Source organism: Sprattus sprattus (assembly GCF_963457725.1).
Source record: "Sprattus sprattus genome assembly, chromosome: 6".
NCBI lineage: Eukaryota > Metazoa > Chordata > Actinopteri > Clupeiformes > Clupeidae > Sprattus > Sprattus sprattus.
The window spans coordinates 5065789-5076875 of record NC_137925.1 but is presented as its reverse complement, the minus strand read 5'-3'; the positions used below and the strand labels follow the sequence as shown (position 1 = coordinate 5076875).

Below are 11087 nucleotides of genomic sequence, written 5' to 3'. Positions count from 1 at the left end.
AGAGAGAGATAGAGACAGAGAGCCTAGAGATGACTGTAACGCAGACAGAGAGAGAGCCAGAGGGAGGGATAGAGAGATAGAGAGAGAGAAAGAGAGGGATAGAGAGGGAGAGAGAGAGAGGGCTATAGAGAGAGAGAGAGAAAGAGAGAGAGGGAGACAGAGAGGGAGAGAGAGAGATAGAGACAGAGAGCCTAGAGTTCACTGTAACGCAGACAGAGAGAGAGCCAGAGAGAAAGAGGGACCGAGAGAGAGAGAGAGAAAGGGGACAGGGATAGAAACAGAGAGCCCAGACATCTCATTCCCATGTCATCCCATCCTGTTCCAGTCAGGAAATAATAAGTCTAATATCTCTCTCTCTCTCTCTCTCTCTCTCTCTCTCTCCCTCTCTCCCTCTCTCCCTCTCTCCCTCTCTCCCTCTCTCCCTTTCCCTCCCCCTCTCTTTTTCTCTGATGTAAACAGACAAGACATGACAACACAAAAACAACCACAGCAAGAATATTTGAAGTCACCTCCCGCCATTTTCTCCTCTATTTCCCCCAAATGTTGAGCCTACATGTATCACTCTTCCCCTCCCTAAGGGGCTGATAAGGAGGTGCTATGAGATTGGACAAGATGCCCCGAGTTGATGATTGAAGGAGACAACATGGCTGCTTCATGAGCAGCAGCCTACCTGTGGCAAACAAGCTTAACTCGCAATGAATGCATGTGATACTCTGCCAATGAGTCAAAATTGGTACGAGCAAAAATCAGATTGCAAGCGACAAGTTACTCTTTGTTTCCAAGCTGCAGGCAGAACGAGCTTCCCTTGAGGTGGCCGAACGGCAGACAACGAGACCTGACCACCCAGCCGGACATGCCACTTCACCGGAGCAGAATGGGGAAGCCGTACTTTCTATATGGCACCGATTCCGCTTTTGTCACCCAGTTTCAGCCATGCTTCGAATGCTCCAGGGAAAACAAAACCAAATGGACATGCATTGATGCCCGCTGCCCACAGCACAGAACTATGGGCTGCCCTGCAGGGAAGGCAAACCGAGACAGGCTGGCAAAGTGGGCATGTCAAACTGTAGGGAACACTTCTGTTCACAACTTTTGGAAAACTATGGTTGGTTGGTTTGCTCATTTGAGCCCAAGAGACCCAGCCACCAAGATAACAGTTGGCTGCTCTGAAATAGATTCATTCGGGAGACTGCAAATACAAGGGCATTGCCTTTGTAGGCTGCAAGAGCAGACCCAAGGGTGCAAAGTGCAATCCTATTACACAGCCTAAGCCTTATTGCTCAATCAAGGCAACCAACTGGCTTTCACAAATAAGTGCCACCAATTAGCCTATAGCCCCTTTTAGGGAAAAGTAAAGGAAGTCATTGTGAGAATGGTTTGATATAAAACATGTAAAATTGCGCTATGGCTGTGAGTGTGTGCTTACTTTCCGTTTGTAATTGAGGGAATGCAAGTCTACTTTATTTACAGCTAGCTGTTCCAAGGAACTGAAGCGAGTCAAGATGGGTTTCTTTACATTGCAAGCTCTCCGAGAGTTTACGTATTTGGAATCCTGCGTAGTTGCCAAAAATACGAGCTGTGACACCTTTTACAAATATTATGTAAAGGCGACAGCAAGTAACAGCATATTTTGGAAACAACTTGGTAAGTGGACCACTAGGTCGTTTAACAACGCGCTCTGATGAGTTGCAAAACGAATCGCTGCGGGTTGTTGTCCGCCGAGTCTGCCTGACCGACATTGCCATCTGCGTATTTCATTTCGAAGACAGAACAAATCCATCAATAACCACCGCAAATATACATACGTTTAATCTCATCGAATGACAAATGCAACGCCTGCATTTTCGAACTACAGAACTGTCCTATCAAGTAGAAACAGTAGTTCTCCTAGCAAATCTTTCCAAGGATACACCCTCTAGCCCATTATAAAACTAACGGGACAGCCGCAAATATTTTTTTCGGTGGTAAAAGGGGAATCAGAACCAGTGCGACACATTCATTCCCTACAGTATGTTAGCCACTGGTTGTGTTTTGGAAATGTTGCAATACACGCTTATGTGAAAGTGCATTAATTATGAGGCTTCCGAGCTACCTGTCAAGCCACCGCCGATGGCATTGTCACAGGAATAGAAACCCCCAGTACCTGTTGACTCCTCCTACCGACGTGTTGGTTGGTGGAAGTTCAACCCGGAGCTATTTTGATCGCGGAGATCTCCTTCTTCAAGGTCGAGTGTCGTCCGGATGAGAGCGGAAAGGAGAACGAGGAACACGGAGCTTCTTTTCACGAGCAGAATCGCCCCGTGCTGGCAGCCGGCAACGCGAGACAGCTGATGCGTTTTTGCGCGGAGTGGCAGCAGGATGATGCGCTGCTCATAGGAAAGTAGCAGCCATTGCGGTCACGTGTTCAGTGGTGAAACCGAACACCGGCCAGCCCACGCAGTTGTCCCCTCCTTTGGTCCCCTCCCATTCTCCCTCTTCTTCCGCTCTGTGCCAGCGTAGCTTATTACTGTATGCTCTCTCTGAGGCCCGCATAAAACTCAGTGGGTGTTTTCTGCGTAGCCGCAGGGTACTGTTGCAGTGTGTGCCACGCCATGAAGTAATGATTTTGGACATTTGCAAATGGCTTAGAAAACTAAACTATCTCGAGAAAATGACTAGTGTAGACTGCGGAGCCAAATTATTTTATCCGTTGCTGACAAAAAAATCAGCATATTTGTATTGAAGCAGCTACTTACAGTATTTGAATTCAGTGCGGTTATAATTGTATTGTTATTGTTGTGCCTTGTAAGACAGGATAACACTAGAATTGCATTAATTGTGACACTTGTAACATCTAATCTGCACTTATGTAGAAAACACACCAATAAAAGCTGTGTGAAAATAATATTAACGGTATTGCAAGATCTTGAATTAGTCCACACTGTCTTTACTTTTTACGTTTGCTAAAAATGGATGATTGCTGTTTTATTTGGGGTGTGCTTGCATTGCTCTGGGGTTGAAAGGCATTAGCAGCATTGTACGAGTCCCTCGTATCACCCTGGTCATGAGTGGCCTAAGGCTGCTAGATCCCTGTCACATTGTTTGCAATCTTTAAGTGACCGCTATCATCAGCCAGTGGGCTTAAAGCAGCACCAAGCTCTCACACAGCGCCATGCAGGTGGTTTCCGTCTCTGTGCTTTTTTCTGCCTTCCAGCCAGTTCTCTCCCTTCCTCCCCCCTGGTGTTTTATTTTATATTTATTTTTTTTTACATATTTTTCTTCCCTCCTGTACGAGGAATCTTGGCACGCTCCCCTGGCTGGTGTCCTCCCCTCTGCCTCGCTGCGTCGTCGTGTTTACACAGGGTGCTATTTGGGGTTGCTGGGCGCTCCTCCAGGGCTGCTCCGAAACCGCCGCGCCTGTCCCTGCCTGCCACGGTGCTCAACATTGCCGCCACGGCCGCTCCTGGGAGAAGCATCCTGGGTGTCCACCATGATTCCCAGTCCAACCCCCCCGCCCCCTCCCCCCCTCCCCATCACACTCAACCCACGACACACACACACCATCAACACCACCACCACTTCTCACCTCGCTGTGCTGTGCTGTGCTGCTGCAATGCATGTGACAGCTGCACTTCTCCTGCCAGGAACTTTAGCCTGCTCCGTCCGGACCAAAGGAGGCGTTCCATTGCTCCCAGTGTCCGACACAGATAGGGGGGTGGGGGTGGAGGGTGGCAGTGAGAAAGGAAGAGGAAGTGGGATGTCTCCAGGCAGGAAGCCAGGGGGATTTATGGGACATAGAGACTTGGTATTTTGCTCATCACTGTTTGCAGAATGCCTCTTCTCAGACACACACACACACACGTACACACACACACGCACACACATACAGAAACACGTTCAAAAATGTTCAGCACAAACCAATGCTGTAACTGGTGCAAGAGAGCGACTGCTGTCAGGAGGCCTGGGTGTTGATGTTGAGTTTTTGCATATCATGATAAGACTGATTCCTTAGCTAAAATAGAAAGCCATACACCAGGTCTAATCTTGTTATCATAAAGCCCAGTCTATGAAAATGAAATGAATGTGTTCGTTCTGTATTGCCAAACTACACTGAAGCTGGTGTTTTTTTCTTTGCATAGCTGACCTTCTTTTAGTTGTGTTTAATGTGTTCAAGTATGGGTGTGTGTTTGTTTGTGTGTGTGTGTGTGTGTGTGTGTGTGTGTGTGTGTGGTGTGTGTGAGAGAGAGTATGAGTTTGCCTGCTAGGAGTCACTAAGATGTTAGGTGTGTTAATATTACTTACCTTATGTGCAGTGGTCTGCTGACATTTATTTGTGTGTGTGTGATTCACTATGTTACGTGTTTATGAATGTGTCTAGGGAGTGTGCGTATGTGTGACACATGTGTGTGTGAGCATGTGTGTGTGTGTGCACGTACGTGCCTGTGTGTGTGTGTGTGTGTGTGCGTGTGAGTGTGTGTGTGTGTGTGTGTGTGTGTGTGCACGTACGTGCCTGTGTGTGTGTGCGTGTGTGTGCGGTTGTGTGTGTGTGTGTGTGTGTGTGTGTGTGTGTGTGTGTGTGTGTGTGAGCGTGTGAGCGTGTGCCTTGGAGGGTCACAAGACTTGACCTAAGGAAATGAGAGGAGAACACATGCCTGTGAAGATCCCATCAGGGTCTGGGGAAAAACATTAGCCAGTTTAGTATCTTACCCCTCCAAACCACTTCAAAGAGAACATATTTGAGAATATTGTCAGACACACACACACACACACACACACAGGCACACACACAGAAACCCTTCCCCTCTATCCCAGTGTGAGTGAGTCACGTGCTGGGAGGCAGAGCCAAGCCTTGAAGAAGCTGTAACATGCTTTAATGCTCCGAAATATTCTTTGAAAACGAATTTTTCCCTGGCTTGCCTGGACTGCGCCGCAGAGCCAAGCCAAACCGAGCCAAGTGGAGCGGAGAGCTGCGTGGTGTGGTGTGGTGTGGTGCAGGACGGCTTCGTGAGCTTTAGTCCGTCTGCGAGCGTGTGGTAAGCTGCGAGGAATGCTTTAAATGAGACCCAGATGTGGGCAGCAGACACGATTAACCCCTAGTGAGCGCACAGAGCCTCAGGACTTTCTGGAATATTTTTTTTGCCGGAAGTTATCCGACCTCCCTCCCCTTTTTACCCCCCCCTTGATTTCTCCCATTATGCTTATGGAGCAGTCTAGCCATGCATTGTGTGTAACGTACACAGTCTAACCTAGACAGTCTGAAAACATACACACCCGTGTGCTCCTCTGTCTATCCAGTCTGAAAACATACACACCCGTGTGCTCCTCTGTCTATCCAGTCTGAAAACATACACATGCGTGTGCTCATCTGTCTATCCAGTCTGAAAACATACACACGCGTGTGCTCCTCTGTCTATCCAGTCTGAAAACATACACACGCGTGTGCTCCTCTGTCTATCCAGTCTGAAAACATACACACGCGTGTGCTCCTTTGTCTATCCAGTCTGAAAACATACACATGCGTGTGCTCCTCTGTCGATCCAGTCTGAAAACATACACATGCGTGTGCTCCTTTGTCTATCCAGTCTGAAAACATACACACGTATGTGCTCCTCTGTCGATCCAGTCTGAAAACATACACATGCGTGTGCTCCTCTGTCGATCCAGTCTGAAAACATACACATGCGTGTGCTCTTCTGTCCATCAAGTCTCTGCCTGTATAGAACGCTGTCTCATCAAACTCCTTCTCTGCAGTGCTGAAATTGTATCAAATCATGGGAGGCAACAGATTTGTAGATCACATGGAAGTAAATGACAGTATAACTTTCTCTGTGCTGTTTATTTGTTGATTTGTTTATCTGTCTATTTGTTTCTGTGCAGTACCCATCATCTCTTCGAGACAGACAGCAGTTTCAACCAGGATATAGGAATCTTTGGCAAAGTGAGCTTCACAGCAGCAGGTCTGGTAGTTTGATTATAGTTCTATTAGCGTGTGTGAAAGGGCACGTGTGCTGTGATTTTAAGGAGGGTAGCAGCAGGCTTCTTGCTTATTTATAAAAGTAATGAGATGTGCGCACAGCAAAGAAAGGAAGCTCAATGAGTCAGCGCAAAAACCAAGGGTGGGCACATAGAAGGGACTGATATCCCTTTGAGAAATAAACTCAAGTGCCCTCTCTTTCTCTCTCTTGCTCTAGCATTCTCGCTCGCTCTTTCACTCTCTTTCCGACATCTCTCTCTCACGCACACACACACACACACACACACACACACACAGACACACACAGACTCTCACTTTCAACATCCCTCCCACTCTGGATCGCCTGGCTCACACACACACTTTCTTTCTCTCTCTCTCTCTCTCTCTCTCTCTGCCTCTTTATGTCTCAGTTCTACTCGCCCTCCCTCCCTCCCTTCCCTCCCTTCCTCTTTTACTCTCAGACTCTCTTCACCTCCCTCTCTCTCCCTCACTCCGTCTCTGCACTCTCTGCATTCACTGGGCAGAACAAAGCCCTGGGATGAAGCCCATTAGGCAGACTGATAACAATAGACAGAACCATGGATGTGGGTAAGAAGGGAGCGGGAGAAATGCCAGCATGGGGGTGGAGGACTTTAAAAGAGAGATTTGGAAACGTCAGCAACAGTGGCAGCCGATAGAGACAGAGAGGGGTGGGGGGTGTTGAGGGACGGCGGGGCGGGGGGGGGGCGTGGGGGCAGGGGGGCGGATGGGGGTAGTATGAGGGGCGAGAGAAGGAGAGTGGGTTGACGTAATTTTAAAGCTGGCTTCAATATGCACAAGCAACACAGCTGTATGTTGAATCCATATCTTTTTAAATAGGTTAGTAGTGAATTAATAGTCAAATTGTCTACCACAGTGACATCATGCTTGCTGATTACGATTACTTTGCCTTTAGGCATGCAGCATCTACATACAATCACTTGTATTACTCTTGGTATTTAATTGATTTTAAATTGTTGTATTTATTTCTTTGTTTTTTAAATGTTTGTTGTGAAAGAATAATTCTGCTGTCATTACCATGCATTCTGCATGTAATCTCCAAAACACACACACACACACACACACACACACACTCAGACACACACACACAGATGAAGACAGAGACAGAAAAACACACACACACACACACACACACACACAGAAACAGAGACAGAAAAGCCCACTCACAGGAGACCTCTGCTAACATGGACACCTAACCCTAACCCCTGTAGTTGGGCTCCGTCTATATCTGTTCCTCTTGGCTGGCCTGTCATCATCTAGTCTTGTTCCTCTCTGGTTCACTCCGTCGTTAGTCCATCTCATCTTCGCCCCCTGCGAGCCCCCTCAGGAGAACCTGATCCGCCGAAATGGCCACCGGTGTGTCACAGGATGAGCACGGCCGTGGCGCTGTGTAAATGGCAGCGGGGGACAATGTCAGGCAGGGTGTTGAGAGAGGGCTAATGAGGGGTGCTGAGGGGGGCCTCGAAGATGAGCTGGGCTCAGCGGGATAGGGGGAATGAATTATTGAGAGCACCTGGTACTTCCTGTTTTGTCTGTCTGACCCTCCCCAACCCCGTGCGTCTGCAACATGACTCCTGACCCACATGCGAGGGAGGGTTAGAACGGGCGACGAGAAGAAAATAAAACACGGACGGAGATTTACATGTAATAATGAAAGTCACACAGCACAGGGGAATTCTATGCTGCGTGTTTTTCACATAGTTTCAGTCAGGCACAGACAATATTTAGATCTTGTTATGATTTAATTAATTAATCTAAATAAAACCTAAATGAGTGGGTGTGAACATGACAAATTGTATGAGTCACATTTTGTGGGCAGAACATTCAAGCTAGGAGAGGGACCATGCTGTGTGTTTCTCACATAGACTAGCAGGAATGTTATATCTCTGGTAGTGTGAATCGGCTACTGAGAGAAGAACAACAAGGTGTTGCTGCGTCATGAGTAGCCATCATTATTGCAGAACATGCAGTTGTTTATTTAGAACATGTTGTTGTTTATTCAGAGTTTTCAGTCAGGCACAGACTGGGACGGTATAAACACTCAAACGATATATAGACCTTGTTATGATTTAATGAATTAATCTAAATAAAACCTAAGTGAGTGGGGGTGTGGTGAACATGTCAAATTGTATGAGTCACATTTTGTGTGCATAATAATAATAATAATAATAATAATAATAATAATTCGAATATCTATAGCGCTTTTCTAGTACCCAAAGACACTTTAACATTCAACATTCAGAACATTCAAGCTAGGAGAGGGACCATGCGGGCAGACACAAGGGGAAGTTCTGACGGGAACTTTACGGCGCTGCTGCTGCTTCACTCTGTGCGCGTGGAAGTGTTGCTCCTCTCGCCCGCAGGCAAAGTGAAAACCGCAGACGGGATACGCAGACCGGGGCAGGACGAGGACACAGTGAAAGGCATGTGCACAACACACACATTCACAAGGCCATTAAAAAACAGAACAGCTCAGTAAACGGCAATTAAAGCCCCAAGTACTAATTAGGTGGAAATTACTGCCAGTTAAAAAACCCAGAGAGGAGGAATGGGAGGGGGTGCAAACATGGCAGCCAAGGGTTGTGAACATTCAGCAAAGACACTCACACATGCATGCATGCACACACACCCGCGCTCTCTCTCTCGCTCTCTCTCTCGCTCTCTCTCTCTCACAATCACACACACACACACACACACAGACACACACACACACACACACACACACACACACAGACACACACACACACACACACACACACACACACACACACACACACACAGACACACACACACACACACACACACACACACACACACACACACACACACACCCACTCACATGCAAGCAGCCCGGCCAGCCAAACATCAGTTTCTTGCATGAGAAAATCTTTTTTTGGACTTGGGTAATTCCATGGTTTATCAAGAATCATTAGTTTGGTCTCAGAGGTTGATTACTTTGGTCTCACACATTGAAACCCTCTAAGAGCTGGGCCTGTTACATTCTCAGCGGGAGATAACGCTAGCCGCTAGCACTACCCAGCACTTCACCTATCCACATCACGTGAAGCTTGCTGCACTAGCGCCGACTAGCTCATGTCTCACCTATCTGCACCACACTACGCTAGCTGCGTTTGGTGGCACTAGCCCGTGCTTCACCTATCCACATCACGTGAAGCTTGCTGCACTAGCGCCGACTAGCTCATGTCTCACCTATCTGCACCACACTACGCTAGCTGCGTTTGGTGGCACTAGCCCGTGCTTCACCTATCCACATCACGTGAAGCTTGCTGCACTAGCACCGACTAGCTCATGTCTCACCTATCTGCACCACACTACGCTAGCTGCGTTTGGTGGCACTAGCCCGTGCTTCACCTATCCACATCACGTGAAGCTTGCTGCACTAGCACCGACTAGCTCATGTCTCACCTATCTGCACCACACTACGCTAGCTGCGTTTGGTGGCACTAGCCCGTGCTTCACCTATCCACATCACATGAAGCTTGCTGCACTAGCACCGACTAGCTCATGTCTCACCTATCTGCACCACACTACGCTAGCTGCGTTTGGTGGCACTAGCCCGTGCTTCACCTATCCACATCACATGAAGCTTGCTGCACTAGCACCGACTAGCTCATGTCTCACCTATCTGCACCACACTACGCTAGCTGCGTTTGGTGGCACTAGCCCGTGCTTCACCTATCCACACCACACTAAACTTGCTGCACTAGCGCGCACTAGCCCGTGCTTCACCTATGCACACCACATTAAGCTGGCTGCGTTTGGCGGCAGCCCCGTTGAAACCCTTGGGGACGCGACACACGCATGGGTCTCATTACAGCGTTAAGAAATTACGAGGACTCCCCATTTCTCCAACTGCCCTAAACCCTTCAGACACACACTTGGATGCTCACATACACTCGCTCTCTTTCTCCCTCTCTCTCTCTATCTCTATCTCTCATTATCTCTCTCTGCCTCTCTCTCTCTGTCTCTCACATGCCAATAGTGTACACACACGATGCCTCTTTAGTGGACAGCCTTGTTCCAATCTTTGGCGGGTTTAATCTGTCGATGCCCTTTATAATTGGGTATTGATCTCGGTGTCAGCCTTGTCGGAGTAAAGAACACGGCAGAAGGAAAGACAGGCCCGGTCTGCCACAACTAACACAGCAGAGGAAGATCATTATTGCAAAACATGTGTGTGTGTGTGTGTGTGTGTGTGTGTGTGTGTGTGTGTGTGTGTGTGTGTGTGTGTGTGTGTGTGTGTGTGTGTGTGTGTCTGTGTGTATGTGTCTGTGTGTGTGTCTGTTTCATTTATTTATCAGCATCTTTGTCCTTGTTTATTCGGTATTTACACACTGCAGAGATAAGCCCCAAGAGGCCATAAACAGTACCACAGAGCTCAGTATTTATTGACATCGTTAAAACCGCTTGCAGTAATCTTCTATTCAGAAATGTTTTTGGATATCCAAAAGAGGACCAGTCTGCTTACAAAAGTAATTTGGGATATTTCAAAATCAGTATAAATAGCATTTATTCAACATCAAAATCGAATCATTATTATCGCCTACGTTTTGAAGGTTTTCTGCGGGCTGTATATTAGTGTTGAGTTGCAGATTTTAGAGTCACAAACACAGATATTCTCTAACACCTGTCAGCTAACTCCAGCCTCCAAACATCCACAGTATTAAAACACAATTTAGAGAAACAATAAATGCTGTGATGGTAAAAATGTAATGGACAGCAATGATAAGAAAAATAGGGTCTTGAGTTCTCCACACACTCCAATCAGCCTAGCATAAGCGCATGCACACACACACACACACTCTCTCTCTCTCTCACACACACACACACACACACACAGAGCCCTCCTTTCCTTTGAAATTCCAATAAATAGATCAATGAATTATTAATCTAAGGATTAATTATTCGCCTGGCGAGACATACGGCCATGTTAATCACTGTCCCCTCTCTCATTTTCTGCCATTCTCTCTGAAGAACACTCTCTCGCTCTCTTTCTCTCTCTGACTTGACCATCACTCGCTCCACTTGTCTCCGGAGACCATCACTCTCTGTACTTGAGTCTGGAGACCATCAC

At 47.3% G+C, this 11087-nt stretch overlaps 1 protein-coding gene across 1 annotated transcript in view; it reads right to left on the bottom strand.

Moving 5' to 3' along the window:
* rarab (retinoic acid receptor, alpha b) overlaps positions 1-2295 on the bottom strand; it is a 130499-nt gene extending 128204 nt beyond the window's left edge. Inside the window, exon 1 of the mRNA XM_080840287.1 lies at positions 2144-2295. The gene's annotated coding sequence lies outside the window, so the exon portion shown is untranslated. The remainder of the gene's footprint in view (positions 1-2143) is intronic.
* Between the last annotated feature and the right edge of the window lie 8792 nt (positions 2296-11087).